This window comes from Pteropus medius, unplaced genomic scaffold (assembly GCF_902729225.1).
Source record: "Pteropus medius unplaced genomic scaffold, Ma_sr-lr_union100, whole genome shotgun sequence".
Lineage (NCBI taxonomy): Eukaryota > Metazoa > Chordata > Mammalia > Chiroptera > Pteropodidae > Pteropus > Pteropus medius.
The window spans coordinates 23125560-23133907 of NW_024351730.1; positions in this window are offsets into that span (position 1 = coordinate 23125560).

Genomic DNA, 8348 nt, shown 5'->3' on the forward strand with positions numbered 1-8348 from the left:
TTTTCCTACTCACTCATATGGGAGAAGAGAAAGTAACAACTTTTATAAACCATGTTCTGAAGTACATTTTAATATTTTAATTAAAGAATAATTTTATCAAAGATGTGTTATTTAAATTAGATCATGTTAAATGTGAGATGATGTATTTTTCTCTTTGCTTTTTTTTCAAGTTTGAAGAGCCATTTTACTATACAGTTTATATTAAAGATTCTAGGGAACATAAAGTTGTATTTCATGTAGCTTAAAGTAATTTATTTGATAATAAATTTTAGCAGAGTCCTGAATTGTACCAATTTGTGTTCCATATCAGTTTTGATAATTGTGTACCTTAAGATATTGAAAGAGAATATAGTTACTTTACAAGTAACTTTAATATTTTATTTTTGTTGGGAACTAGGAAAATAACACAAATGAAAAATAAAAATGCATCAAGTCTTGCATAAAAAACTTCACTGATAGAGTCTCTTTCTTTCTTTCCATGATGCGTGAAGGGGCTTAAAAGCAGTGATAGGACTATAATGCATTTAGATATAAAGATGTGTGCCCTTAGTTTGGGACAGCATTACATAGCTTTATCTCATTTTATGGCCTACCATAGTAAAGAATTTTTTTTTGATATATAAGAAGCCACATTAATTCTAGGTGTCAGTATTCGAAGAGTATTTAAAAAGTATTTTAAAAATAATAGATACCCTACTGAGAAGTAATTTTTGAAAGAACACATCAACCAGAAGTGGGTCTCATGATTCCCACAGCTTCTGCTAATCAAGACACTTGGCTTTCCCTGGCTTTCAGAGCAGGAAACCATTGGTCCATCTGAACCTTCATGCTTCAACAACCCACTTTATTCATTTATTAGCTCCTTGGACCATTTCATTAGCCTGTAGATAGGGCCAAAAACTGGTATCATCCTCCGGGAGGTGCTAAATGACTCATTTTCAGGTGAGTTCAGAGAGGATTATTACCCTAAACTTTTTATAACAATAACAAATTTGGTTATTTTGAAGAATTGGTTATTATGCAGAAGGAAGAAAATTCCATAAAACTAGAGTTAGAATATCATGATTTTCAAAAGGGGGAAATTATAGGCACTGAATTTAACTTTGATCGATTCTCGATCATATTTTACCCCCAAATGGTCACAAAAAATTATAAAATATAAGTGTTGTTCATTAGGTTCCAATACGGATTTATTAAGAAGGAGACATAAGACATGGATCTCTTAAATATCCTATCCCATCACCAGCTAATGGTAACCACCCATTATATGAAACCAAACACAGAAACTTCACTTAGTCTTATCTGAATATCAGAAATATTTGGGAAAAGTCTTCCAAAAATTTCATATGAACTTGAAGTGCAAAGTGCTTATTAAGAAAATAAGCACAGCCGAGGCTCATTTAATGCAGGTGTTTTGAATAAATCTATTATATGCTTGAATATATGAAGGCCAAGTGACAGATTGATAGAAAACTTTGGATAAGGGCTCTGATAACACTCACTCGGGATATACAAAATATACATTAAAAATGCAATTAGGAATGGTGACTTTTCCTATCACTCTATCAGAAGGGAGCGATGATTACCTATTTCCAATTCTTCTGGGGATTAATATCAAGGAAATATATGTCAAGTTCTGGCCCCCAACTTTCGATTAAGGGTAATTCACATTCTGGGGGAAAAAAAAATAAAAATCAATACTTTACGAATTAGTCAACCTATATTTATTGAAAAGTTTTTTTAAAATATCTATTAATATTCAAGGGGTTGGGGGTATACAAAATAAGCGTAAAATTACTGTAGTTTTTAAGAAACTTAGAAGAGAAATTTGAAGTTATGGGGAAATTTAAAGAGCAATCCAAGGCTTTAGTAGTTAGGGTTCTTTGATTTTTATGGAACAGAAAACAATTCTGGCTTAAGGAGAAATTTGTAGGAAGGATAACGGGATAGAGAGAATTAAAGTAAAAGCCAAAGAACGAGAGAAGTTTTAGTGATTTAGTTAGTAGTGTGCTGCTTCTAGAAGGTGAACTCACATCATTTTTAGTTCTTGGGTGTTTGTGGTCTGGAGAGAGAACATCTGATTGCCTTGCTGGGATCATAGGCTCACCTCTTGGCTAGGAGGTCAGAACATTTTAGTTGAGAAGCCACCAAATTTGTATCTAATTAGAGAAAATTGTCCCCCAAAGGAAAACCAGAGTGCTATTACCAGAAGAAGAATAGATGAATTCAGAACAAACAGAAGTCTACAATATACACCAAATAGTATCATATTGAACAATTTATAGAAAGGTGACATCAAAGAGGAAGCTTTTATTGGGGAAGTGGGAGTTCAACTGGACCTTGGAAAATTGACAAGATTTTAATAAGCAAAGGAAGAACAGTAAGACATTTCAAACGTAAGAAACAGCAGCAAAAACACTAGAAAAATTATAGCATGTTTAGGCATGTCACAGAGACCATTCTGACAGTAACATAGAATCTCTATTTGGGAATAATTAGGAATTTAGTTTGAAAGACCTTCAGAGCCATACTAAGATAAACTTTACATCAGTAAGTAATTGGGAATCATTTAAAGCTCTTGATCAAGGGAGCAACACCATTAAACAGAATAGTGGCAAACAAAATAATGACTTTCCTGCTCCCCCATCTTCCAAAGATGTCTATCTCCTAATCTCCGGAATCTGTGAATATGTTATCATACATGGAAAAATGCACATTACAGATGTGATTAAAGTTACAGACCTTGAGGTGGGGAAATGATCCTGGCTTAGCCAGGTGGGCCCAGTCTAATCACATGATTCCTTAAAAGCAGAGTTCTGTTCCCAGAAGTGGTCAGAGAGCTGTCCCACAGTTGGACAGAGAAGGACCTGACCCACAGTTGCTGATTTTGAAGACAAAGGAAGGGGGCCACAAACCAAGAAACATGGATGGTCTATAGAAGTTCAATCTCAAGGAGACAGATTCTCCTCTAGAGTGTTCAGAAAAAAACTGTCATCCTGCTACATTGATACACCTTGATATTTACCTAGGATTCACATCTCAATTTTAGCCCAGAGAAGTCTGTGTTGGACTTCTGATCTATGGGACTGTAAGATAATAAATTCTATTGTTTTAAGACACTTAATTTGTAGTAATTTGCTATCGCAGTAATAGAAATCAAATATAATTGGTGTTTTAAGAAGATTGAAATGAAATCATTTGAGAAGACTGATTGAGAGAAAGAGGCTGGTAGCAAAGAGACCAGTTAATGTAGTGTTGTAATGACCTAGATGTAAACTGAAGAAAATTTAGATCAAGATTATGTCCAAGAGAATAAAAAGCTGGAGAAATATTTTAAACACTTCACAGAGGGAGAACCAAAAGTGCTTAATGATTAAATATGATAAATGAGAGAAAATGAAGTCAGAAAGAATTAAGTTTGGGAAAAAAGGAAATTAATCATGTTTAAATATGTTGAATCCAAGATAACGGAAGGGTATTTATGTAGAAATAGCATATTCGAAGTGTTGATAATACCTCAAAATTATATATATATATTGTTTTACATATGTGTGTGTGTGTGTGTGTGTGTGTGTGTGTGCTTTCATTTCTATTAACTCCTCGATTAAATGCACTCTCTGAGATGGAAGGTAGAGATTAATAATTATTACAGGAGAATATAGTCTCTTGTGGTTTGCTCTGAGTCACAAAGCAAGTAAAGTAACTGAACTTATGCACAATTCCCTGAATCTCAGGCCAAATTTCCACCAACTTAGACCTGCCTCTCAGTGTGGAGCTTGGCTTTACGGTCCGAGCTAAAGATGTAATGGTGGGAAGTTCCATTCCAGAGACTATAGCCAATGCCACAGAAACATTTCAAGTTAAACACTTCAAGGAGTGAAGGTAGAGGAGAAATGCCAAGGAAATCAACGATTGATTCCGAGGAAATGCCTTCACCTAAGGAATTGGTAAAAAAAAAAAAAAAAAAAAAAAAAAAGAGCCAGCGAAGGCAAAAGAAATTCTTAAATATTTCATTCATTCATTCATTTATTCATTCACCTATTATTTATTAGACTTAGTATGTGTTTTACTGTTCTATATCTTGAGAATAAGTGAACAAGACAGATAATGCCTGGAATTTGTATTTCTAGTGAGAAAAGAAAGAAAATAAATACCACTACTAATAATAGTAAAAAACACTTATATAGGGCTTACTATCTGCTGTAAAACTTTTAAAGTGTAATAACTTATTAAATCCTCATAACAATCCTTTGAAGTATGTAACTACTTTTATAAGACGGATTTCTTAGATGAGGAAACTAAGGCATAGAATAACTTGCCCAAGATTGCGCAAGTAGTGATAAAATAAGTTATATATATATAAACGCACACATACACATACATACATACATACATACATACTCTGATTTCAGGGCTGCTTTAGGTGGGGTGGTCAGAGAGGCACACTTGTTCAGGTAACATATGAGCAGAGACATAGGGAGATTAGATTAATTCAGTCATACAAACAAACATATGAAGCCAAAGTATTTTTGACCTGGAATAGGAAGCGCAAAAACTCTAATGTTCAAAAGAAGGTATGTTCAGTGTGGCTAGAGCATGCTCAATGATCAGTGGTAAGAGAAGTCAGATAGGTAGGCAAGAGTAGAAAATTTAGGGGGCTTTGGTAAGGTGTTTCCATTTCAAAAAAATGCAATAAACTATCAGAGGATTGGGGACAAGGTGCTGATATAATTTATACTTCAAAAAGTCCAGTCTGTCTGCCCTGTGGAAAGTAGACTAAAGAGGAGAAAGACAAACGTGGAAGATAAGATAGGGGGTTATTTTAATCACTCACTTAAATTATAGCATGGCAAGGACAACGATGGTAGTACTTAGGTGATGAGAAGTGGTTGAACTTGGGCTGTATTTAGAATATATTTCATATCACCAGGACTTGCTAATGCTTATAATTAGGAAAGCAACTAAGAGAACACAATGGCATGAGAGTCAGAAGGAATACACACACACACACACCACACACACACGATTTGTAAAAATCAACACAGTCTAGTACAAAAGAAACCTAGAAAACAAAAACAAGGAAGAAGGAAAATGCCGCTGGTTTTGACTTCTGAATGTCATAAAGTTTGAAAGAGTGTTTTTAGTGAATGATGGGGTAAGAGTAGGGGTTAGACTGTACTAGATTAAAGGAGTTGGTGGTGGCTGCTGGTAGAAAATACTCATCTGGAATCTTGGCTGTGAAAAAGAGTGGAAAGGACAAGCTCTCAACTGTTTGATAATTAAATAGTTTATTTTTTTTATTGTTTTTATTCACTAGACCCTATGATTTAAAATCAATAGTAAAAGAAAGTTGACATCAGGGAGGATGTTAAGATTATTGGTTAAAACAGAAGTTGGGAGTAAGCAATGAATTTTAGTTCTTTTAGTAGTCGTTGGCATTCACACTACAGATAACTGAGAGTTGGCTTTCACCCTGAGTTTCAGGAAAGGGACCAAGGCATGTGAGTCATGTGCTTACATAAGATGAAATCTAGATTACAGTAGGAGAATCTGGTTGTGGGAATATAAATAAGCCCCTTATCACTGGGCAGGGCCTCTTTATAAAACATGGGTTGGGTTATAGAGTAGAAAGTTGAACTGAAGAACATGCACAGGAGCTATAGTGAGAATTTATTCCCCTTCCAGTACACATGATAGCTCCTGATTTGTTGGTAATGTCATAGAATTTAGAAATCACAAGTAGAAGGTTTCAGGTTAATGGATATAAATCATAGCTGACTTCTCAGAGGTAACAATTTGTTCTTGCTGTAACAAGACTGGGACACCTAACAAGGGCATGTAGTTGGAATAGTTTGCCACATTACGGTATTGTTTCTGCCTTTTTAAATTTTTGCTTCAGAGTCTCTGACAGTCCATAGCCTCCATAGTTCTTCTGTAGGTTGGAACCCAATCTCTAGTAGTTTATATGTTTACTATGTATTTGTTTTCTGTTTATTTGTCTTTCTGTGGTACTTAGTAGAAATGTTCAACATTATTACTAATGTGATAATGTAAGTAATGATTACTTATTAGTAAAAAAGCCCCAAACCAAAACCATAACTGATATAGTATCTGCCTTTTCTCACACACACACACACACACACACACACACACACACACAATTATTTTACTAATTATTTTAATAGCAATATGTAGATAAAACTACAAAAAATACATTCAGAGATGAATGACAAATAAGATTTAAAAATCATAAAATACAACACAGAGAATATAGCAATATAGTCAATAACATTGTAATAACTATATTGCAGTGCCAGGTCTGTATCAGAGTTATGGAGGGATCACTTTGTAAGTTGTAATTGAAATAAAAATTTTAAAAACACAGAAATAGTTTCAGAATCGAGGCCCATACTATCTGAAATTTAAGTCCTAAAAAATATGTAAGAAACTAACCCTGCAAATCAAATCACAAGAGACGCAATTAATTCCTTTGAAAATCGTTGACACTGAGGAAGTGCCAATTTGGCATATAATAAAAGAAATGTGCCTGTTTCACAGATCATAATATACCATGTAGCATTTTCTTATCAGAATATGCAGCATTTGGTTTCAGGCTTGATATTCTTATCAGGAAACAAATCCGCCAGGCCACGCTCCTTTATAACAGCCACACATTGGTCCACAACTGTGGTAAAAGGATTTCTTAATGTTGATTCACAAACTGGCCCCCATACGCGGAGGGCAAAGAGATCTAAGAAAGACACTGACCACTCCAGATAGTATGTGACAGTTGTAATAAGCAAAGGACTTACATAGAAGGCTTGTCTCAGGCAGCTACAAGGAGAATAGATCTCAGCATCCGCCAGAATCTTCAAAGTTTGTATAGAGAGTCATATATATTGTCCAGATAGTCTCAACAACGAGTTACTTTCTCAAAGCTGCACCTTTAAAAATGGCTCCCACGGTGTGAACAGTGGGCAGAACTACATTCCAAGGACAGGGAAGAAGAATGTGAGGCTAGATTTGTCATTAATAAGGAAATAATAGCCACTTATGTCAGCCAGGAGAGGAGGGCATTTGATTATTTTTGTGATTGTGTTGCACCATGTCTCTGTGTTCACACATGATTGGAAAGTGGTTTGTTATTGTCATGCTTCACCATGTTGATGGCATCACTCTATTTGACACTTCTTGATATTCTGTGGGTAGTTTCTATTCAGTGAAGAACACAGTAGCCAACCTCTGAGTTGCCAGCTGCCAGAGCCTTTTCATATTATTTCATTCTTGCTTTTTTTCTCAACTCATTTATTCTTATACTTAACAAATATGTATGAGTTTCAGGATGCTCTTGGCACTGTGTGAGGTGCAAAGTGTGAATTGGAAAAAAAGACATCCCAGGTAACAACAGAGATCAAGAATATGGCCTCGTAGTCAAAGTCCCAGGTTTAAATCCTGCCTTTATCACTTACTGTTTTTTTGGGTATGTAATTCAATATTACTAATTCTCAGTTACTTCATCTATCAATAAGAATATAATAGTTCCTTCAGGAAGTTGTTATCGATATTAAGTGTTAGCTATTTAGTTACCACTAAAGAAAAGAGACACTAAGAAACCATAAAGCCGTTAAGTGCTACAGAAGAAGAAGCAGGGAATGCTACGGTGGTATGTACCAGAGGGACCCATGCGACTCTGAGGGAATCATGAAGGTGTCCCCGAGGACCAAATGTTTAAAACTGAGCCCTGAGCACATTTAGATAAGGGTAGAAGGAGTGAGGAGAGGAGTTTTCTACCCAGGTAGAAGAAAAAATTTGAGCAAAGACTGAGATGGAAGTGGACATGTCACATTTGAAGCCCTGAGAGAAAGCCTGTGTGGTCAAAGTCTAGACTGGGAGGAAGTGGATGGTAGGAGATCAAATTGGTGAAGTGGGCAGATTGCATAAGGCCTTAAGGTCATATTAAAAATTTGCCCTGTCCAAATGGATAGTTGCAGAATAGACATGGAGGTGTAGGGTGTAGCATGGGGAAGGTGGTTAATAATGTTGTAATAAATATGTAAGGGAGAAGAGGGATATTAGATTTAGTGGAGTGATCACTTTGTGAGTTATGTGGATCTCTGACTGATCACTAGGCTATACAGCTGGAACTGGTATATTATTGTATGTCAACTATAATTGAAAAAAAAACTCATTGAATTGTACAATGTAAATACGAGCAACTCATTGTCTATTATATTTCAATGAGGCTGGAAAGAAAAATTTTGTGCTGTCCTAAGAGCAACAACACAACACCGCCAACAGGGTCCTGGCTGCCCAACACCTTTCACAGGAGCCGCTGCGCGACAGCTTCA